The 24,255-nt window shown below is 43.3% G+C and overlaps 1 protein-coding gene across 6 annotated transcripts in view; it reads right to left on the bottom strand.

Moving 5' to 3' along the window:
- Positions 1 to 24,255, bottom strand: part of FMN2 (formin 2) — a 337,046-nt gene that overhangs the window by 96,555 nt on the left and 216,236 nt on the right. The window lies entirely within an intron of this gene.

Consider the following 24,255-nt stretch of genomic DNA (forward strand, 5'->3'; position numbering starts at 1 on the left):
AGAACCTGCCTGCCAATGTAGGTTATATGTAAGAGATATGGGTTTGATCCCTGGGTAGGGAAGGTCCCCTGGAGGAGGGCATAGCATCCCATTCCAGTATTCTTGCCGGAGGAGAATCCCATGGACAGAGGAGCCTGGCCAGCTGCAGTCCACAGGATCACACAGAGTTGGACACGACTGAAGTGACTTTGCATGCATGTGTGCACTCTGCGTATAAGTTAAATAAACAGGGTGACAATATACGGCCTTGACATACTACTTAGCAGTTAGTAAATTCTTAAAACTTGAAAAATTAAATCAGTAATCCAACAGGAAGAAAGAAGGCCTCCATGTCCAGAGAGAAGACAGAGGTAAAGGGAGGAAGGATAATGACAGGACACTGGAAACAAGAAATAGTGAGGACGCAATGAGATGCAGAACATGCCAGCTGTTTACTGTCACCTAAAGAGTACAGTGAGAGTCCATGTGAGGTGATGTGAATCCAAAATAGACACCTGAGCATGCGTGAGACAGAACTAGTTATTCCAAGTGTTAGGACACAAACAAGTAGATAAAGAAATAAGAAAGTTACACTCAGCAAAAGCACCTGTGAATTCACTCATCTGTATATTCATTCAACATCACTCTCTCATGTAGGAATCATCAATCTGTTATGCAGAAATATGTGTATAAAGGTGTAAGAAGTAGGACTAAAAGGGATGCCCAGGTGGCACAGTGGTAAAGAACCTGCTTGCCAGTGCAAGCGATGCAAGAGCCGTGGGTTCAATCTCTGGGTTGGGAAGATCCCCTGAAGTAGGAAATGGCAACCAACTCCAGTATTCTTGCCTGGAAAATTCCATGGACAGAGAAGCCTGGCAGACTACAGTCCATAGTTTAGAAAAAAATCAGACATGACTGAGCATGTGTGCACACGCGCGTGCACACACACACACAGGACTAAAACACCATAGATTTTTAAGCAGTATTCATCAAATCTACAAATTTTACTATTCATCAGTACACTAAGACCAACTGCTTCTTCTAGCCCATAATGTCAGTTTTCTCCTTGCAAAACTTGTGCAAAACTTGCAAAACAAGGGTCATTTATTTTTCTACCTTAAGGCCCCCAATTCTTTTTCTTATCGGCAATCATCAACTATGTCAGACTAGTTACTACCAATCTGTACAAGAACCTAAAGGTCATCCGGATAATTCTGACTCTCTTTGACCCACAAAGTGAAGTTAGTCTCAAGGGTTCTTCGCTGGTCCTTCAGTTTAAAGTCAGGCTTTAAAAAGGATGAGTATTAGGGATTTATTCATCCACCCATTCAGTCAAAGGTTGACTAATTACTAAGCATTACACCAGATACTGGAGATAAAAATATATATATACTGGGCTTCAAGTTCAAGGAAAACCCCGCCACACAACATTCCATGCTGCTCATAATACCATTCTTATTTGCTCAACCCTGCTACAGAGATCTTCCACTGCTTTTAAAACTGTATGTAACTCTTCCTATATATGAAGGAGGTGCTAGGGAGCTCACTATCATTCCAGAGTTTCTGCTGAAATAGGTTCTTATGGCCCAACATATGGACAATGTTGGAGAAGGCAATGGCACCCCACTCCAGTACTCTTGCCTGGAAAATCCCATGGACAGAGGAGCCTGGAAGACTGCAGTCCATGGGGTCGTTAAGAGTCGGACACGACTGAGCGACTTCACTTTCACTTTTCACTTTCATGCATTGGAGAAGGAAATGGCAACCCACTCCAGTGATCTTGCCTGGAGAATCCCAGGGACGGGGGAGCCTGGTGGGCTGCCATCTATGGGGTCACACAGAGTCGGACACGACTGAAGTGACTTAGTAGCAGCAGCAGCATGGACAATGCAGCTACACATTCACATGTCAATTAACCACATAAAAGAATTTCCAAGTTCCAAACATTCAAATAACAAGCCCTCCCTCTCCCAGTCTCACGAGACCAAATCGTTTCAGTCTCCAGCACAGGGACTGCGTACCCCTTCCCACTCCCACCCCAATTATCTGCAAGTTTGTACCAGAAATTCCTTATCCCATGATTTCCCGTCTGCCTAAAAATGAAATAGACCTATTGCTGCTAAGTTAGACGCTTTCACTAATTACTCACTAGTGTCACTAGTTTTCACTTCATTACTCACTAAGACTCATGGCACCTAACACCCCAGAGACAACTCTCACCCAACCACTGGCCAGAATAGATGGAATTCCTGGCTGCCAGGAATCACCAAGTATTTTGACCTCCACAGTCCCAAACCCACATACCCTGCAACTGACGGCTGCTCTTCCAACTCCTGAGAGAAATGGTAGCTCCCAGAGAGGAGAGGCTTGGGAGCAGGTACGCAGATGGAGGGGAGGCTGTCGAGAGAGACCATGTGCTTTTCTGTGGCCAAGTCTATTGACAGTGCTCAGCCAGTGTTTCTCAAGTGGGGTTCCAGGGAACACTGACTTGGGTCCTGAGATTCATTAAGAGTTGCAGAGTGGTACATACTATAGTAATAAGGTTGTTTCCCAGGTGGCTCAGTGGTAAAGAATCCGCCTGTAATGCAGGAGACATGGGTTCAATCCCTGGGTTGGGAGGATCCCCTGGAGAAGAAAATGGCAACTCGCCCCAGTATCCTTGCCTGGTGAATCCCTCGGACAGAGGCAGGTGGGGTAGCAAAAGAGTCAGACACGACTCAGTGACTAAACAATGACACACTAAATAAATACTTTCAGAAGTTCTGTTGTTGAAAGAGCTATTTCATTTTAACAGCAATCCTCATAATTAATCGATTATAAAACAAGTGTGTGTGTCAGAAAGAGACAGAGAGGATGTGATAGAAATGCTCCTGAAGAGCCAGGGTTCCAAGGGATGCAGGTGGAAATACTGTGCAAGCCAGACTTTCACCAGCTCCCTCACTCAGTCTCTACCATTTTCTCAGTATTTTATACTCAGTCTCATCTGTAAATCTTTGCCTTGATCCTCAAAGGGCGTCAACTCTCGCCCCGTGTCTGCCACCTGGAGTTGCTTCCTTCCATCACAGCATCACACTCTCTGTCCCTGGACTCCCCCTCACCCCTAATGATCCCCTCCTGCCCCCCTCACCAGACCCGCACCCACCCAACCACCCAGGACAATGTCTTCAGCCTGTATTTCTGTGATCAGCTCTGGTTTTCCCTCCACATCCACACAGGCAACTACTTCCTAGACATTTTCATCTGGACATTGCAGAAGCATCTTGGACCAAAACAGTCTAAAGATAAGCTCATGTCTTCTTCAGTGGTCCTGATGACAGTAAAGTAGGAACAAGTCACCCAGCTGGAAGCTGATGAACTGCCAAGTCTTGGAGCTGCTCACTGTCCTTCACTCCCACTGCTCTGCCCTCTCCATACCAACAGCCTCCGTCTACCCACAACGTGAGGGTCCACCTGGTCCCCCATCAAATCCAAGGCTCTGATACATGTTCTAAATGGTGGCAGCTTGGCTGTAAAGATGTGGATTTGAGCCTGTGTTCCACATCACCCCCACTCATACCTGTGTCACAGTATCCTGTGGAGGATGTTACTACCCTCACTCTTGGATCCACACAGAGACCCTGGGCACCTGCTAAGCTCCCAGGGCCTGCCCCTTTCCCCGCCCCCATGTCTGTGCCCTGCCCCCTCCTGCTGAGCAAGTCTGTCCTCACCAGCTTTTCTTCAGTTCCTCATCCACAAACACCGCATCCTTTATCTAGAACATCCCCCACACATCTCACCCTGGCAGCACCCACAGCCACCTGGCTTCAGCTCTAGCCTCTCTGCTCTGGGGAGGCCTCCTTCACCCTCCACCAGCCGCATCCCCCTGTATCATGGCAGCACTGGAGGGATTCACGTTTCCTTCAAGCACACATCACAGCCGTGAACAGATACATGAGGCCCAGTGCCCAAGAGCAGAAAAAAACCGACATAAGCACATGGATAATGTCAATTTTCTCCTCACTGCAACCAGAACAAATGCCTGAAGTAAAGCAGATGGTTAATAAACACAAGATGAAATAATAATAAAAGAATGGAGCCTATTTTTCTTTCTAATCTCCTATCTCCTCGTTCAGTCTCTTTTCTCTTCTTTACACAGTAGAAACAGTAACCACCAGGAGTGGAAACAGTGGGTGTATGATTTTGGAGAAGCAAAGGTCACAGTATGTGGTGACGTCAGTCAGGAATGCAGTTCTGTGCTGGATGCGGGCTGAGGGAGCCTGCCCTGGCCTCCGGGGCAGTGTTCCTGTCTTTGCTCCTGTGCCACTCTGCCAGCATCAGCAGCGTTGTCCTCTCCGTGTAATTTACCTGCACATCTCCCCTCTCGGCCCCACTCAGCTCCTCCTCCTGTCCTGCCTGAGCTTCAAACTTCCTTCTCCCTCTTTCACAGGCCTCTCTCTCCTTCTCCAGCTCAGAATCTCAGAGGCAAACTGACTTCCCTCACCAAGTGCTTGGTGTTTGAATCCCCATCATCTGGCTTTTGTTCTTCCACTAAGCTCAAAAATGATCTTCCGGGAGCCTAGAGTCTCACCTATAAGAGAACAAGAGCTCCTATTTGCTGAGTAGCAGGCAGGCACCTGCAAGGTGTCCTGCGTGTACAGTGTCATGGAGCCCTGAGAGACAGGCATCATCACTAAGAGGTCCACCCCCAGTGTGTGAAGAAAATGCAGATCCCGGGCCTCGTCCAGTGAGCACAGGCGCTGAGGTCCAGGCCCTTACCCCTCACCTCCTGACATCAAGGGCCAACATCAGTGTCTCTCCACAGGAGCTCTACTGAGCCCCAGGCTGCCTAATGAAGGGGTCGGGGGCCTTAGACACCAACAAATATAGGAAAGCTAGGAAAAATGCAGGGAAGGTGACCGGGCAGAAACTTCACAACCTGAGGAATGATGTAAGCTCCTGGGTTTTCTTTCCTCCTTCATCCCTGACGGGGTGCTAGAGAGGCCTGGACCCAGGACCAGATCTACACAAAGGACTGGGGAAAGGATGTCTGGTAGAAAAAAACCTCAATTTTAATACCTGTTGACCAATCAAAAATGAAAAGAAAAACTGACCCCTCCTGGAATCAGTATGGCCGAGTGGAGAACCAAATTTCCCCCTGACCCACAGGGATGTGATAAAGCTGGCTGGCAGGAAGCAGTGCTACCCAGCAACTCACTGCCCCGACCTCCTCCCTGGTGTCTGGGGAGGGAGCAGATGGCACTTTTACCCCCAGCAGCAGCAACAAGGCAGAATGAGGTGGCTCAGAGGGGTGACAGTGAGCCTATAATCTAACAAGAAAATGGGCAAAAGACAGAGACTTCACCGAGAGAAGACACAGAAGATAAACATATGCTAAGATGGCCATTTACCATTAGAAAATTGTCCATTAGAATCACGAAGAGATATTGCCTTACATCCATCTATTACAACAGCTGAATTTTTTTAAGTGGTGACAGTAGCAAGGATGTAGCAAAATTAGATCTCTCACATACTGCATCTGAGAATATTAAAATGGTACAGCCATTCTATGGTTTTCAGTCTGTCTGCCCTCTGATGGAGAATGGTAAGAGGTTTATGAAAGCTTCCTGATGGGATAGACTGACTGAGGGGGATACTGGGTCTTGTTCTGATGGGGAGGCCAAGTTCAGTAAATCTTTAATCCAATTTTCTGTTGATGGGTGGAGCTGTGTTCCCTCCCTGTTATTTTTACCTGGGACCAATCATTGGAAAAGACTCTGATGCTGGGAGGGATTGGGGGCAGGAGGAGAAGGGGATGACAGAGGATGAGATGGCTGGATGGCATCACCGACTTGATGGACATGAGTTTGGGTGAACTCCGGGAGTTGGTGATGGACAGGGAGGCCTAGCATGCTGCAGTCCATGGGGTCACAAAGAGTCGGACACAACTGAGGGACTGAACTGAACTGAACTGAAACTATGGTGGAGGTAATGAATGGATGGATGGCATCACTGACTCAATGGACATGAGTTTGAACAAGCTCTGGGAGTTGGTGATGGACAGGGAGGCCTGGCGTGCTGCAGTCCATGGGGTCACAAAAAGTTGGACATGACTGAGCGACTGAACTGAACTGAACTGATTGAAGATAATGGTGACCTCCCTCAAAAGATCCCATGCATGCACTGCTACAGTCCATGCCCACAACCTTGCAGCAGGCCACCACCAACCCAGGCCTTCGCTGGAGACTCCTAAACACCCACAAGCAAGTCTCCTGTGGGGTCACTGTCTCTTTCTCCTGGGTCCTGGTGCTGATGTCACTGAACTGAATAGCCATTCTGGAAAACAGTTTAGCACAGTCTTAAAAATACATTCTAAATATACATTTAACATATGCTGGGCATTTCTCTCAAAATGAGAAAACTGATTAGTTCAATTCAGTAACTCAGTCCTGTTTATGACCCCATGGGCTGCAACATGCCAGGTATCCCTGTCCATCACCAACACTGGAGCTTGCTCAGACTCATGTCCATCGAGTCAGTGATGCCATCCAACCATCTCATCCTCTGTTATCCCCTTCTCCTCTTGTCTTCAATCTTTCCCAGCATCAGCGTCTTTTCCAATGAGTCAGTTGTTTGCACCAGATGGCCAAAGTAGTGGAGCTTCAGTTTAAGCATCAGTCTTTCCAATGAATATTCAGGATTGATTTTAGGATTGACTGCTTGGATCTCCTTGCAATCCAAGGGACTCTCAAGAGTCTTCTCTAACACCACATTTTGAAAGCATCAACTCTCCAGCGCTCAGCTTTCTTTATGGTCCAACTTTCACATCCATACATGACTATCAGAAAAACCATAGTTCTGACTAGATGGAACTTTGTCAGCAAAGTAATGTCTCTGCTTTTTAATATGCTGTCTAGGTTGGTCATAGCTTTTCTTCCAAGGAGTAAGTGTCTTTTAATATCATGGCTGCAGTCACCCAATGCAGTGATTACAGAGTCAAAGAAAATGAAGTCTGTCACTGTTTCCATTGTTTCCCCATCTATTTCCCATGAAGTGATGGGACCAGATGCCATGATTTTAGTTCTTTGAATGATGAGTTTTAAGCCAGCTTTTTCACTCTCCTCTTTCGCTTCCATCAAGAGACTCTTTAGTTCTTCTTCACTTTATGCCAGAAGGGTGGTGTCATCTGCATATCCAAGGTTATTGATATTTCTTCAGGCAACCTTGATTTCAGCTGTGCTTCATCCAGCCTGGCATTTTGCGTGATGTACTCTGCATATAAGTTAAATAAGCAGGGTGAAAATATACAGCCTTGACATACTCCTTTCCCAATTTGGAAAGGAGTCCATTGTTCCATGTCCACTTCTAACTGTTGCTTCTTAACCTGTATACAGATTTCTCAGGAGGCAGGTAAGGTGGTCTGGTATTTCCATCTCTTTAAGAATTTTCCACAGTTCGTTGTGATCCATAAAGTCAAAGGCTTTGGCATAGTCAATAAAGTAGATGTTTTTCTGGAACTCTCTTGCTTTTTCTATGATTCAACAGATGTTGGCAATTTGATCTCTGGTTCCTCTGCCTTTTCTAAATACAGCTTGAACATCTGGAAGTTCATGGTTCATGTATTGTTGAAGTCTGGCTTGGAGAATTTTGAGCATTACTTTCCTAGCATGTGAGAAGAGTGCAATCGTGCAGTAGTTTGAATATTCTTTGGCATTGCCTTTCTTTGGGATTGGAATGAAAACACCTTTTCCAGTCCTGTGGCCACTGCTGAGTTTTCCAAATTTGCTGGAATATTGAGTGCAACACTTTAACAGCATCATCTTTTAGGATTTGAAATAGCTTAACTGGAGTTCCATCACCTCCACTAGCTTTGTTTGTAGTGATGCTTCCTAAGACCCATTTAACTTCGCACTCCAGGATGTCTGGCTCCAGGTGAGTGATCACACCATCGTGGTTACGTGGTTATCTGGGTCATGAAGATCTTTTTTGCATAGTTCGTCTGTGTATTCTTGCCACCCCTTCTTAATATCTTCTGCTTCTGTTACTTCCATACCATTTCTGGCCTTTATTGTGCTCATCTTTGCATGAAGTGTTCCCTTGGTATCTCTAATTTTCTTGAAGAGATCTCTAGTCTTTCCCATTCTGTTGTTTTCATCTATTTCTTCGCATTGTTCACTGAGGAAAGCTTTCTTATCTCTCCTTGCTATTCTTTGGAACTCTGCATTCAGATGGGTACACCTTTGCTCTTCTCCTTTGTCTTTAGCTTCACTTCTTTTTCAGCTATTTGTAAGGCCTTCTTAGACAGCCATTTTGCATTTTTGCATTTCTTTTTCTTGGGGATGGTCTTGATCAGTGCCTCCTGTACAATGTCATGAACTTAGGTTCATAGTTCTTCAGGCACTCTGTCTATCAGATCTATTCCCTTGAATCTATTTGTCACTTCCACTGTATAGTCATAAGGGATTTGATTTAGGTCATATCTGAATGGTCTCCAACTCTTTGCCACCCCATGGTTGGTAGCCCACCAGGATCCTCTGTCCATGGGATTCTCCAGGCAAGAATACCACAGTGGGTTGCCATTCCCCTCTCCAGAGCATCTTCCTGACCCAGGAATCGAACCCAGGTCTCCTGAATTGCAGGAAGATTCAGTGGTTTTCCCTACTTTCTTCAATTTAAGTCTGAATTTTGCAATAAGGAGTTCATGATCTGAGCCACACTCAGCTCCTGGTCTTGCTTTTGCTGACTGTATATAGCTTCTCTGTCTTTGACTGCAAATAATATAATCAATCTGATTCAGTTTTGAGCATCTGGTGAGTCCATGTATACAGTCATCCCTTGTGTTGTTGGAAGAAAGTGTTTGCTATGACCAGTGCGTTCTCTTGGCAAAACTCTGTTATACTTTGCCCTGCTTCATTTTGTACTCCAAGGCCTATTACTATTCTGTTTTCCATCTCTTTAATTTTGTCATTTTGAAAGTGTTATATAAATGGAATCATATTGTATGTAACCCATAGCCTTTGGATACTGACTTATTTTCACTCAGTATAATTCTGCTGTGATACAGCCAAGTGTTGAGTGTATCTAAAGCTCATTTCTTTCCATTGCTGAATAGTATTCCATGGTGTGAATGCCCCATGTTCAAGGGCAAAGGAGAAGCCACAAGATAATAGGAAGGGCGAAATCATGTTTAGAATCAAACCCCATACCCACCAGAGATGCTCAGATGGCTCAAACAAAGCCTTGTGCACACCAGGACCCAGAGACGCCACAGACTGACCCAGACCTGCCTTTGAGTGTTTGAGTATCCCTTGCAGAGGTATGGGTCAGCAGTGGCCAGCCATGGGCACATGCGCTCTGGCTGCAGTAGACCTGGGTCAAGCAGTGTGGCATAAGCCCTCTTGGAGGAGGTCACCATTCACCCCACCATAGAGCTGCAGAGCAGATGACCCACAAACTGCAGAACTATACCAAAGAAATTCTCACATTGTTAAGAAAGCTCTGGGACCCAAAACAGATTTCTCAACCTGAGGGACTGAGAACCCCCAGGGAATTCTCTTTGGAGGCCAGTGAGATTTGATTACAGAACTTCCACAGGACTGGGGAAACAGATTTGGAATACATGTTTGTTTGTACAAACAAAGTACAAAACTTTGTGCACACCAGGAGCCAAGAGATAGGAGCAGTGTCCCCACAAGAGACTGAGCCAGACTTTCCTGTGAGTGTCCAGGAGTCTTTGGTGGAGGCATGGGTTGACAGTGGCCTGCTGCGGGGTCCAGGCACTGAATACAACAGTGTGTGCACAAGTCCTTTTGAAGGTCACCATTACCACATTTACCCCTACCACAGTCTGCCTCAGGCCAAAACCAGGGAGAGAACACAGCCCCGCCCACCAACAGAGTTGCATTAAAGATTTACTGAGCATGGCTCCACCCATCAGAATAAGACCCAGTTTCCCCCACAGTCAGTCTCTCCCATCAGGAAGCTTCCATAAGCCTCTTCTCCATCAGAGGGCAGACAATGAAAACCACAATCACAGGGAACTAACCAAACTGATCACATAGATCACAGCCTTGTCTAAGTCAATGAAACTATGAGCCATGCCATGTAGGGCCACCCAAGACAGATGAGTCATGGTGGAGAGTTCTGACAAAACGTAGTCCATTGGAGAAGGGAATGACAAACCACTTCAGTATTCTTGCCTTGAGAACCCCATGAACAGTATGAGAAAACTTAGATCAGCACAAAAAATATATGTATACCTATGGCTGATTCATGTTGAAGTTTGACAAAAAACAGCAAAATTCTGTAAAGCAATTATTCTTCATTAAAAAAAATTAATTAAAAAACAAAAACAAAAACAACTTAATGTATGTAAATAGTCACAGGCCAAACTGTGGTAGGGGTAATTGTGGTAATGGCGACCTCCTTCCAAAGGACTTGTGCACGCGCTGTTGTATTCAGGGCCTCTGACCCCGCAGCAGGCCACTGTCAGCCCATGCCTCCGCCAGAGACTCCTGGACACTCACAGGCAAGTCTGGCTCAGTCTCTTGTGGGGACACTGCTCCCATTTCTGGGCTCCTGGTGCTCACAAGGTTTTGTTTGTGCCCTCTAAGAGTCTGTTGGAGGAAGTCCCGTAGAAGTTCCATAATCAAATTATAGAATTAGGCAGTAAACAGCCCAAACCTGAAAGCAACCCAAATGTCCCCCAAAGTATAAAGCAAATGTTAGAGCATTCACACCATGGAATATTATTCAGCAGTGGAAAGAAACGAGCTTTAGATACACTCAACACTTGGCTGGATCGCAACAGAATTAATACTGAGTGAAAATAAGACAGTATCAAAATGCTATGGGTTACATACTCTATGATTCCATTTATATAACACTTTCAAAATGACAAAATTAAGAGATGGAAAACAGAATAGTAACTGTCAGAGATTAGTAATGGGGAAAGGGATCTTTGCAGAGGTGGAACAACTGTGTATCTATTTTTTTCGGTTGGCTTCGTGACTTGCAGCATCTGTCCCTATCAGGGATTGAACCTGGGCCCCAGAAGTGAAAGCTCGAGTCCTAATCACTGGACCACCAGGGAATTTCCAACAATGCTGTCTCTTGATTGTAGTGACGGTTACACAAATCAGCACATGTGATAAAACGGTATAGAACTACACACACAAACGTGCACGCACATCCACTCATTCACATACACACACAAGTGCATGTGAAACCGGCAAAACTGCAAAAAGGTCTGTGAAAAATACCATCGTCAGTTTTCAGGTTTTAACATTGTACTGTAGTTCTGTAAGATGCTATTCTGGGGAAAACTGGGGAAAGGCTACACAGGACCTTTGTGTACTATGCATGCTGTTTCTTGTGAATCTGTAATTATTTCAAAATAAAAACTTAAAAGAATAAAAAAAAACTCAACAGATGATCTGTTCCTTAACTTCCCCAAACATGTACCTCCTTTGAATACCCAACACTGGCATACGGCCATCTGGTCCAGACACCCAGGAAAGAAGCTGACTTCAGTTTCTCCCCTCCTGCATCCAGTTAGGTACCACTTCCTGGCTCAGTGAGCCCTGATAAAAATCTCAGGAGCAGATTTTCCCCTTTCTTATCACTGCTACTCCAAAGCCATCTGACCACATCCATCCCTATCAGTCTCAGCCTCAACCAAATCCAATTTCAACTCTCCTGTGGGTCAACTTCACCAACACAGAATTCCTCACCCCAAATACTGTAATGTTTTCCACATCTGTGCCTTTCAGCAAAGTTTCTCCCAACTGCTGGGAAAGTCCTCATATCCTCTCTCAAGTTTATAAGAACTTTTAAAAATGGCTTCAAATCTTGCCTCATGATGAAGATTACTCCAGGTCCCCCAAGACCAAGTAATTGTCATCTCTTCAGCAACTGCCCTGTTCTTCCCACAGAATTCTGTCCTAGCACTTGTCACCTTAACCTGTAAATACTTAGTTGTGTGTTTGAAACCCACCTCCTCATTTTGCAATCATCTATCTGGTGGTTAGTTTCTCTCATCTTATTTGAATAAAAAATATCCATGTTGGACTTCCTGATTGTCTAGGGGTTAAGAATCCACCTGCCAATGCAGGAGACACAGGTTGGATCCCTGGTCTGGGAAGACTGCATATGCCATGGGGCAATTAAATGCACGAGCCACAACTACTGAAGCCCACGCACCCTGGAGCCTGTACTCCGCAACAAGGGAAGCTACTGCAATGGAGCCCAAGCACTGAAATTAGAGAGTAGCCCCTGCCTGCTGCAATTAGAAAAGCCCATGCAAAGCAATGAAGACAAAGCACAGCCAACATTAAAAAAATAATAAAAAATTAAAAATGATGCGTGTTAAGTACATTATGAATGGAACAGCATTTTCTGTGTTGGAGTGAGGACTTCTCAGCAATTTCAAGGAAAAATCCTTCTGTATTACTAAATGACTACTTAAATAGACCTTTAATACATCATACATTCCAGAGTTTATGGGTGGTCTCTATACTACTTGTTGGCCTGTATTTCCTCTAATCTTGAAAACTAGCTTTTCAAGAGGTTTATTCTTCATAGTCCACAGACTAAGATACCACAGTCCCACAAATCTTTCCTCCCCAGGTAAAATGAACAACTGAATGTTGTTAAATGCCAAGGGCTGAGGGGAATTTGCAAAATGTTAGTCATGTACACACAGCAATAGTGAACACAGACACACAGCAATGGAGACACAGACAATAGCTATGGTGGACATATACACACACAGCAATAGCGGACAGACTCAGTGATGGTGGACACTGACATGCAGCAATCTCAAACTGAATGGCTATTGAGGGCCCCTGAAAATATCACAATCACATATTGGCAAACTATTGTATATTGGTGAGTAAACAAAAAGTTCAGAACCAAATACAGATCTAGAATCATTCAATTTCCTAAATAAGTTATCAACTGAAAAAAAAAAAAAAGCACAACCTAAAAGCTGAGAACTATGTTTTATTCAGGGACCTGAGAACTACAGCCTGAGAGACAGCCTTTCAGAGAGCTCTGAGGGAGAGAACTCAAAGAGATAAGCGAGGAGCCAGGATATATAGAAGTTTTTGCTGAAAAAACAAAAAACATGTAGTCAAAGATTAAGATTACTGCTAATCACAAGTAAGCCAACATCTCAAGTTGATGATTATAGTTGCCTTTCTGCATATGGGCAGATGCAAGAGTCTGGGCTCACTGAAGTCATTCCTTTGATGTGCCTGTTAAAGGGGTCCTTTCTGGGGCCCACACCCTGCTTCTCTCCACCCCAATCCCTTCAGGCACACCACTAGGGGCAGCTGCAGTGGCCAAGGGCTTAATGGCAAGCAACATTCTTTGTTTAATAAAATGGCAGGCAACATTTTTTGTCCAACATTCAGTGAAGGAAAATACAGGAATTTTATATCCTTATAAAGACATTTGACTATTCCTTTCATTGACTAATTGCCCAGCTAAACATTAATTGTTGCAATCATGGGTGACAAGGAGGACAGGGGACATGATGCATCCTTCAAGAAGAATGTTAAAACCATCAAATGCTATTCCTGTTCATGAATAATTACCTGTCGGGACTTCACTTTGGTAGTGGCTAAAGCCCTTAGCAGGTACCTGCAACCATCAATACTTGATACCACTGAAATACCTCTGCCTTATTCACAAGAAAAACCAGATGGTCTTCCACATAAACTATTACTTTCCTGTATCATCAGCAGAATGGTGGTGGTGGTGGTGTAGCCACTAAGTCATGTCTGACTCTTGCAACCCCATGAACTGTAGCCCATCAGGTTCCTCTGTCCATTGAATTTCTCAGGCAAGAATACTGGAGTGGGTTGTCATTTCCTTCTCCAGGGGATATTCCTGATCCAAGATTTAACCCGAGTCTCCTGTATTGCAGGTAGAGTCTTTACAAACTGAGCCACCAGGAAAGCTTTAAAGGGATTTAAAGAAGATATAGTGAACATCTGTGGCACAAGGTTGGAAGCATTCATCTTACCTGCTAGCACCATCCCTCTAATGTCTGCCTGCCACCATAGACAATTACTCGGGAAGGTTCAGTACATGTATGTCAGGGGAGACTGTCTGCCCAGGAGAGCTGAATACAGTTATTAAATAGGGGAAGGACAAAAAGTACTTCCTGTACTCTACCATTTGTTAATGTTCCCAGAGAGAGAATCTAGAGGTAGATCACAGAACAGAATTTATATAAAAACAGTCACTGGTAGAAACAGACAAGTTTCTAAACAACTCAACACTACACGCAAGGATGTGCATGCAATTTGTGGTCTTCCAAGGTGAGACTTCCAGATGGACGGAAAGAAACTGTAAGAAAAGCAGAAGCAAACAAGTGCTCCCATCATCAAATACAATTTAGGTTTAAAACTAAAACATGAGGAAAAAGAACAGTAGGGATCAAAGCCAGTGTGAAACCAATATAAAAATCATTCCAAATTTTTAAAAAGTTATTAAGGATTCATTTTCCATGGACTTTTAAAAATTTATGATTATAGTGCTCATTTTATTTATTCTCTATTTTGAGAAAAATAATTATAATTTTCCCAAATCTTCCTTTATTCTAATTGAAGTTTAGCTGATTTACAATGTGTTAGTTTCAGGTGTACAGCAAAGTGATTTAGTTACACACATGTATATATACCCATTCTTTTTCAGATTCTTTTCCCATATAGGTTATTACAGAATACTGAGAAGAGTTCTCTGTGCTATACAGTAGGTACTTGAAGATAATCTATTTTATATATAGTAGTGAAAAGAAACTGAAGTCGCTCAGTTGTGTCTGACTCCTTGCGACCCCATGGACTGTAACCTACCAGGTTCCTCTGTCCGTGGGATTTTCCCCATATATAGTAGTGTGTACATGTTAATCTTAAACTCCTAATTTGCCTCTCCCCTTTCCCCTTTGATAACCATAAGTTTGTTTTCTAGGTCTGTAAGTCTATTTCTGTTTTGTAAATAAGTTAATTTGTATCATTTTTTAGATTCCACATATAAGTGAAGAATTTGAGGACAGCACTATTAGCAGATCTTTTTTCTTCTTTCTTTTGAAAAACCTTGGGTATTTTGTTCCAGGTGAGTACATATTAAAAGACAGCCCTGTGACTTATAAACAGGTCTGTGGTTGGAGCAGAATTTCTCAGGGAAGTGTGAACACTGGAAAGGCACAACACAGCAACCCTCCCTCCATTCTGGCCTTTCAAGCAATGTCTGTGCTCCCAGCTCTAGATGGATGCCACACACCCCCTCCACAAACCAACTGCCTTCACCATCTACTCCTCGTTTTAAGGGGATGGGGCTTAGAGTGCACTATGATATATTTTGTGTTAAATTATTATCTCATTGGAATATTTTCAATTATTAAACATTTATGCATATTTTATCCCCCCAAAGTATATCCTCTTTGCTGGGGATGGAGGGCAGCAACAGGCATCCAGCATATTTCCTAGAAGCATTCTATAGACAAAGCATAAATTGGAAAAGAAAGTGTGTAAGCATAAATTATTTTTCAAAGCATTAACATTGTTGTTCAGTCACCAAGTCATGTCCAACTCTTTGGGAGACCATGAACTGCAACACGTCAGGCTTCCCTTTCCTTCGCTATCTCTCAGAGTTTGCTCAAACTCGCGTCCATTGAGTTGGTGATGCCATCTGACCATCTCATCCTCTGCCACTCCCTTCCCCTCCTGCCCTCAATCTCTTCCAGCATCAGGGTCCTTTCCAGTGAGTCGAGTGTTCGCATCCAGTGGTCAAAGTACTGGAGCTTCAGCTTCGGCAACAGTCCTTCCAATGAATATTTAGGGTTGGTTTCCTTTAAGATTGACTAGTTTGATCTCCTTGCTCTTCAAGGGACTCTTAAGAGTCTTCTCCAGCATCACAATTCAAAAGCATCAATTCTTCAGTGCTCAGCCTTCTTTATGGTCCAACTCTCACATCTGTACATGACTACTGGAAAAACCACAGCTTTGACTAGATGGACCATTGTCAGCAAGTCATGTCTCTGCTTTTTAATATGCTGTCTAGGATTGTCATAGTATATACTTACTATTTCCATATATATTATTTTAAACATTTAATTAAATATCCAATACTATATTTTAACATGCACAATATACACAGCTTTCCAGAAATGGAATTACCAGTCACATCTAAGGAAAACCTTACTTCAACTTTACCAAGTGTTCACCATTTCGGAAAATCCTATTAGTGGTGATAAAGGTAATTTTAGCTGCTGTATTCAAAGGGGTTATAAATAAAAGTACAAAAATTGATTGCCTTCATCATTCTTTCCGGTTCAATGATTTACATGCATTGATGAAATTAAATGCACCAGGTTACTGAGTTATTTCTACTTTAGAGTGTAGACATCAGATCTTCAAAGTTATAAATGTAGGTAGGTTTTCATCTATTAATTTCTTCTCAGCATGGTAAAGGAAATGTGGACAAAGAATGTTGATGCCATTTCAGTAAACCAAGGATGTTGCTGCCTTCAGCCACTACAGCCGCCTCCTCTGTGAGCCCTGAGAGGATATGGGAGGGAGTAAAACAGGACACTGGCTTAAGTAGTTAGGGTGCACATCAAAGGGATGCTTCAGTGAACCCAGACTCTTGCATCTTCCTATACACAGAGAAGCACTGAGGTTATTAACTTGAGATGTCTGTTTTTGTGATTAGCAGTCACCTTTTGATGTTCTGCTGCTGCTGCTAAGTCACTTCAGTCATGTCTGACTCTGTGCGACCCCATAGACAGCAGCCCACCAGGCTCTCCCGTCCCTGGGATTCTCCAGGCAAGAACACTGGAGTGGGTTGCCATTCCCTTCTCCAATGCATGAAAGTGAAAAGTGAAAGTGAAGTCGCTCAGTCGTGTCCGACCCTCAGCGACCCCATGGACGGCAGCCCACCAGGCTCTTCCGTCCATGGGATTTTCCAGGCAAGAGTACTGGAATGGGGTACCATTGCTTTTTCCTTTTATATATCCTTACCTCTTGGGGCAGTCACTCAGAGCTCTCTGAGAGGCTGTATCCCAGGCTTATGTCCTCAGAATGTCTGCCAAGTAAAACATAGTTCTCAACTTATAGGCTGCACATATTTTTCAGTCGACAATAACGTATTTGTTAGGAAAAGGAGGCACTGAATGGACAGGATTGAGAATTAGCAGGCTGGTCTAAGGATTATCCATCTGGGATGATTCATCCTTTTGCAGGAAGCTCACTCAATAAAGAGACTCCAAAAGGAAAGGAAAGTGGTAACACTGGACCTTCAAAAGCAAATGTTGCAACATGGAGTGATGCAGTCAACATCCAGGGATTAATTCCTGAGAGTGCCTGGTCATTTGAAATGAGAGAGGGCAGGAGGGGAAAAGAAGGTCCGGAGCAGAAGGAAGCTCCATAGAGCCATGAATACAGTCTCTCTTCAGGCCCCTGGGGAAGCACAAGGAAGCCAGTGATTGTGATGCACTGGAGAAACACAGGAGGTCAACCCAGGCAGCTCTCAGCTGTGCTTTATGCAGGGGACGTACTGCCAGAGACCTGACTTCCTGTCACGATTATGAGAAAGTGAGAGTCTATTTCATCAGTTCAGTTAAGTCACTCAGTCGTGTCCGATTCTTTGTGACCCCATGAATTGCAGCATGCCAGGACTCCCTGTCCATCACCAACTCCCGGAGTTCACCCAAACTCACGTCCATTGAGTCAGTGACGCCATCCAGCCATCTCATCCTCTGTCATCCCCTTCTCTTCCTGCCCCCAATCCCTCCCAGCATCAGAGTCTTTTCCAATGAGTCAACTCTTCGCATGAGATGGCCAAAGTACTGGAGTTTCAGCTTCAACATCATTCCTTCCAAAGAAATCCCAGGGCTGATCTCCTTCAGAATGGACTTGTTGGATCTCCTTGCAGTCTCCAGGACTCTCAAGTGTCTTCTCCAACACTACAGTTCAAAAGCATCGATTGTTCAGCGCTCAGTTTTCTTCACAGTCCAACTCTCACATCCATACATGACCACTGGAAAAACCATAGCCTTGACTAGACGGACCTTTGTTGGCAAAGTAATGTCTGCTTTTGAATATGCTATCTAGGTTGGTCATAACTTTCCTTCCAAGGAGCGTCTTTTAATTTCATGGCTGCAGTCACCATCTGCAGTGATTTTGGAGCTCCCCAAAATAAAGTCTGACACTGTTTCCACTGTTTCTCCATCTATTTCCCATGAAGTGATGGGACCAGATGCCATGATCTTTGTTTTCTGAATGTTGAGTTTTAAGCCAACTTTTTCACTCTCCTCTTTCACCTTCATCAAGAGGCTTTTTAGTTCCTCTTCGCTTTCTGCCATAAGGGTGGTGTCATCTGCATATCTGAGGTTATTGGTATTTCTCCCAGCAATCTTCATTCCAGCTTGTGCTTCTTCCAGCCCAGCGTTTCTCATAATGTTCCCTGCATGTAAGTTAAATAAACAGGGTGACAATATACAACCTTGACATACTCCTTTTCCTATTTGGAACCAGTCTGTTGTCCCATGTTCAGTTCTAACTCTTGCTTCCTGACCTGCATACAAATTTCTCAAGAGGCAGGTCAGGTGGTCTGGTATTCCAATCTCTTTCAGAGTTTTCCACAGTTTATTGTGATCCACACAGTCAAAGGCTTTGGCAGAGTCAATAAAGCAGAAATAGATGTTTTTTTTCTGGAACTCTCTTGCTTTTTCGATGATCCAGTGGATGTTGGCAATTTGATCTCTGGTTCCTCTGCCTTTTCTAAAACCAGCTTGAACATCTGGATGTTCACGGTTCATGTACTGCTGAAGCCTGGCTGGGAGAATTTTGAGCATGGAATTTCAGGTCCATGAATCAAGGCAAACTGGAAGTGATCAAACAGGAGATGGCAAGAGTGAACGTCAACATTCTAGGAATCAGCGAACTAAATTGGACCGGAATGGGTGAATTTAACTCAGATGACCATTTTATCTACTACTGCAGGAAGGAATCCCTCGGAAGAAATGGGAGTAGCCATCATGGTCAACAAAAGAGTTCAAAATGCAGTACTTGGATGCAATCTCAAAATCGACAGAATGATCTCTGTTCATTTCCAAGGCAAACCATTCAATATCACAGTAATCCAAGTCTATGCCCCAACCAGTAATGCTGAAGAAGCTGAAGTTGAATGGTTCTATGAAGACCTACAAGACCTTTTAGAACTAACACCCGGAAAAGATGTCCTTTTCATTTAGGGGACTGGAATGCAAAAGTAGGAAGTCAAGAAACACCTGGAGTAACAGGCAAATTTGGCCTTGGAATACGGAATGAAGCAGGGCAAAGACTAATAGAGTTTTGCCAAGAAAATGCACTGGTCATAGCAAACACCCTCTTCCAACAACACAAGAGAAGACTCTACATATGGACGTCACCAGATGGTCAACACCGAAATCAGATTGATTATATTCTTTGCAGCCAAAGATGGAGAAGCTCTATACAGTCAACAAAAACAAGACCAGGAGCTGACTGTGGCTCAGATCATGAACTCCTTCTTGCCAAATTCAGACTTAAATTGAAGAAAGTAGGGAAAACCAGCAGACCATTCAGGTACGACCTAAATCAAATCCCTTATGATTATACAGTGGAAGTAAGAAATAGATTTAAGGGACTAGATCTGATAGATAGGGTGCCTGATGAACTATGGATGGAGGTTCGTGACATTGTACAGGAGACAGGGATCAAGACCATCCCCATGGAAAAGAAATGCAAAAAAGCAAAATGGCTGTCTGCGGAGGCCTTACAAATAGCTGTCAAAAGAAGAGAAGCGAAAAGCAAAGGAGAAAAGGAAAGATATAAACATCTGAATGCAGAGTTCCAAAGAATAGCAAGAACACATAAGAAAGCCTTCCTCAGCCATCAATGCAAAGAAATAGAGAAAAACAACAGAATGGGAAAGACTAGAGATCTCTTCAAGAAAATTAGAGATACCAAGGGAACATTTCATGCAAAGATGGGCTCGATAAAGGACAAAAATGGTATGGACCTAACAGAAGCAGAAGATATTAAGAAGAGGTGGCAAGAATACACAGAAGAACTGTACAAAAAAAATCTTCAAGACCAAGATAATCACGACGGTGTGATCACTGACCTAGAGCCAGATATCCTGGAATGTGAAGTCAAGTGGGCCTTAGAAAGCATCACTATGAACAAAGCTAGTGGAGGTGATGGCATTCCAGTTGAACTATTTCAAATCCTGAAAGATGATGCTGCAAAAGTGCTGCACTCAATATGCCAGCAAATTTGGAAAACTCAGCAGTGGCCACAGGACTGGAAAAGGTCAGTTTTCATTCCAATCCCAAAGAAAGGCAATGCCAAAGAATGCTCAAACTACCGCACAATTGCACTCATCTCACACACTAGTAAAGTAATGCTCAAAATTCTTTATTTTGTATGTCAAAGTAAAAACTGATCCTCAGATTAACTTTGTGGAACATCTGATCACAGTTCCTCTTTCTCCTTAAAATATATCATCACTTAAGTAACGATCAAAAGCTTGATGTTTTTAAAAGCATTCTATTTAAGAGAATGTGTCAAAGCTAGTGTTATGTTTATTATAAGTAAATGCATTTATTTGGTAAATATTTCTTTGGGATGCTTAGTGGGTTCCCAGTGGGAATATGTTACTAAGGAAAAGAAGCAGACATAGAACTTACATGATGTTGGAGGAGAGGACAGTAAGTGCTGGGGCTGTGTGTAGAACATCCAGGCTAAGTGCTCTAAGGGTGAGGTTGCTCTGAATTTATAATAGGAGGGCCTTTGACCTGGAAGAATGAATGAGGAGGAAGGAGGGGATGAAAAATGCTTCTGAGGAGGAGATGGTAGGCAGAAGCTTCCATCTGAGAGCAGCTTGTCAATGGAGTTCTAGGAGTGGACAAGGAGGTTCTGAGAAGCAGACACCAAGTGGCTGGAGGGCAGACAGCTGGGAGAGCTGTTCTCCAACGTGCCTACCCTTGGATTTTACCAATCAAATTAGAATCTCAAATTAAAATCAGGTAAAAAGTATGTGAACATTCCCATGTCATTCATTTCCAGTGAAGCCGAGTTATCATTCTAACTTTCATTTTCCAGGAATTCCCTGGAAGCCATTTATCTATAAGGAGCACAGTTATTAAAACCTCAGTTGCTACCTTCATTACGTGGAAGGTGATGTTATGTCTCAGATGAGTAGAAAGAAACATAATGTCTGGATTTTACTGAGTCCACAGCATCAATATGTTAAGTGATCCGAGATCAATAGGCTTTCTTTTTCATTCTGACATTCACCTTAAGCACGTTCATACTTGAAAATGAGGAACACAGATTCTAGGAACCAACCCAAAATGCAATGAAATGCAAGAGTACAGTTTTCAAACAGCTCTGTGGGGAACTTTATTTTCTTGGGCTCCAATATCACTGCAGGTGGTGACTATAGTCATGAAATTAAAAGACATTTGCTCCTTGGAAGGAAGGCTACGATAGGCCTAGATGGCGTATTAGGAAGCAGAGACTACTTTGTCAACAAAGGTTTGTCTAGTTAAAGCTAAGGCTTTGTAGGGATGAGAGAGTTGGACCATAGAGAAAGCTGAGGGCTAAAGAATTGATGCTTTTGACCTGTGGTGTTAGACAAAACTCTTGAGAGTCCCTTGGACTGCAAGGAGATCAAATCAGTCAATCCTAAAGGTAATCAATCCTGAATATTCACTGGAAGGACTGATGCTGAAGCTCCAATACTTTGGCCACTTGATGCGAAGAGCCAACTCATTAGACAAGACCCTGATGCTGGGAAAGATTGAAGGCAGGAGTAGAAGGGGATGACAGAGGACGAGATGGTTGGATGGCATCACTGACTCAATGGACATGAGTTTGAGCAAGCTCCTGGAGATGGTAACGGATAGGGAAGCCTGGCATGCTGAAGTTAATGGGGTCACAAAGAGTTGGACTGAGCGATTTAACAACTGTGGAGAACATTCAGAAAACCAAGATCATGGCATCTGGTCCCACCACTTCATGGGAAATAGATGGGGAAACAGTGGAAACAGTGTCAGGCTTTATTTTTCTGGGCTCCAAAATCACCGCAGATGGTGACTGCAGCCATCAAATTAAAAGACGCTTACTCGTTGGAAGGAAAGTTATGACCAACCTAGATAGCATATTGAAAAGCAGAGACATCACTTTGCCAACAAATATCCATCCAGTCAATGCTGTGGTTTTTCCAGTGGTCATGTATGGATGTGAGAGTTGGACTGTGAAGAAAGCTGAGCGCCAAAGAATCAATGCTTTTGAACTGTGGTGTTGGAGAAGACTCTTGAGAGTCCCTTGGACTGCAAGGAGAGCCAACCAGTCCATTCTAAAGGAGATCAGTCCTGCATGTTCGTTGGAGGGACTGATGCTAAAGCTGAAACTCCAGTACTTTGGCCACCTCATGCGAAGAGTTGACTCATTGGAAAAGACTCTGATGCTGGGAGGGATTGGGAACACGAGGAGAAAGGGATGACAGAGGATGAGATGACTGGATGGCATCACCGACTTGATGGACATGAGTTTGAATGAACTCCACAGGTTGATGATGGACAGGGAGGCCTGGTGTGCAGCAATTAATGGGGTCACAAAAAGTTGGACACGACTGAGCGACTGAACTGAACTGTGGAGAACATCAGTAATCCTATTACACTTATTTGAAGAAACTAATGATTAAATGTTTCCTAAAACAGTAAAGACCTCTAGGAAGTGATGGGAACAGACAGTCAATCTAGTTCACTTTTCCTAAGGTACCACGGCGCACACCTTTGAGGATGCTCTGTCCTCTGCTGTGTGCTGGATCCGTTTCCATACTGAGGTTTACAATCTGTCAACCAGGACACTAAGCAAAGATCACTCCAACTATGAAGCCTGCCTATGAAATCCAGTCTTGAAAAGTGTAAATGTAAACCTCTAATTCTTTCTACTTTGCCCGCTTTTTTCCCTCCTTCTAATTGGATTAGTTGTTTAATTACAAAGGGATGTGGATTTTTTTCCCTTTTCTTTTTAATATCTTTTCTTGGACTAACCTTCTAATAGGACTTACTTCCAAGGTTTGCTTTTGTCGTACTATTTAAGATTATTTCTGCCTCTTGAATATGAAATAAAGAAAACTGAACCATTCTCTGAAAAAAAAATTATACAAGGACATTTTTACAGGCACATTTCTGACTTTATGTTAAATATTTGATTCACTGAAAAAAAATCATTCTACCTCAACTTCTCTTCCATCCTCCCAACCTCTGTCCACCACTTCTCACTGGGCCATATGAAGCGTATGTACTAAGAATTAGAATTAATATATATATTCAACCATAAATACTGCATAGTTTCTGAAGAGATTTTACTCTCAGAACTCAATGGCAGTCAATAACCCAAAGTTAACTGTAAAGATTTTTGCTTTTAAAAAAATCAATAGGATATACTGTATTTAGAATCTCTGGATTTGCTAGGATTTAATTTTTCAGGAAACAAGTACTAGGCCCTCAAGGCTGTGGTTTTTGAAATTATGTAGTGTTTAGATCTGGAGACTGCCCCAAATTCACAGACAACTAGAAGAGAAAGCCCCCTGCCAAACATATGCCATCGGGGGAAAACAAAGATTACATTCTCAACAAGGCTGCATAACAAGAGCATCGGTCTGTTCCACAGAGGTCACACACAGCTGCTGCAAAACATGCCAACGATCTGGAAGCATCTGGCAAAATGCAAATATGGATTTACAGCAAAGGATTCAGGCTGGCTATGGGTACTGCTCTCAAGGACAAGGAGTGGAAAGGCAAGTGTTCCTTGTAACCCTGAAACAAATATGACAATGTATGCCAATTATATTTCAATAAAAATGAAAAGGAAAAAATAAATCACTAATTAAAAGATCATTTATCATACATTTACTAGGAAAAACTGAGTTTAAACATTAGTCTATTTTCTACCAGATAAAACTTAAACAGCAGTTCAAAATACCATTATTGCCTAAGACGGAAAACAAGATGGTGGAGGAGGAGGTGGACGTGGAATACATCTCTCTCCATGGATACATCAGGAATACACCTTCAGACACAGAAATGTACGCAGAATACCAGCTGAGAGTGGACAGGAATGCATGACCAGTGGTAAAGAATATACAGAACCATGCAAAACTCAAGATCAAGTCCTGAGCCTCTGCAGTGGGAGCACTGAATCTAAGACCCTAGACAACCGGAGAACTAACCCTAGGGAGTATCAAATAGCAAGAACT

This window comes from Bubalus bubalis, chromosome 4 (assembly GCF_019923935.1).
Source record: "Bubalus bubalis isolate 160015118507 breed Murrah chromosome 4, NDDB_SH_1, whole genome shotgun sequence".
NCBI lineage: Eukaryota > Metazoa > Chordata > Mammalia > Artiodactyla > Bovidae > Bubalus > Bubalus bubalis.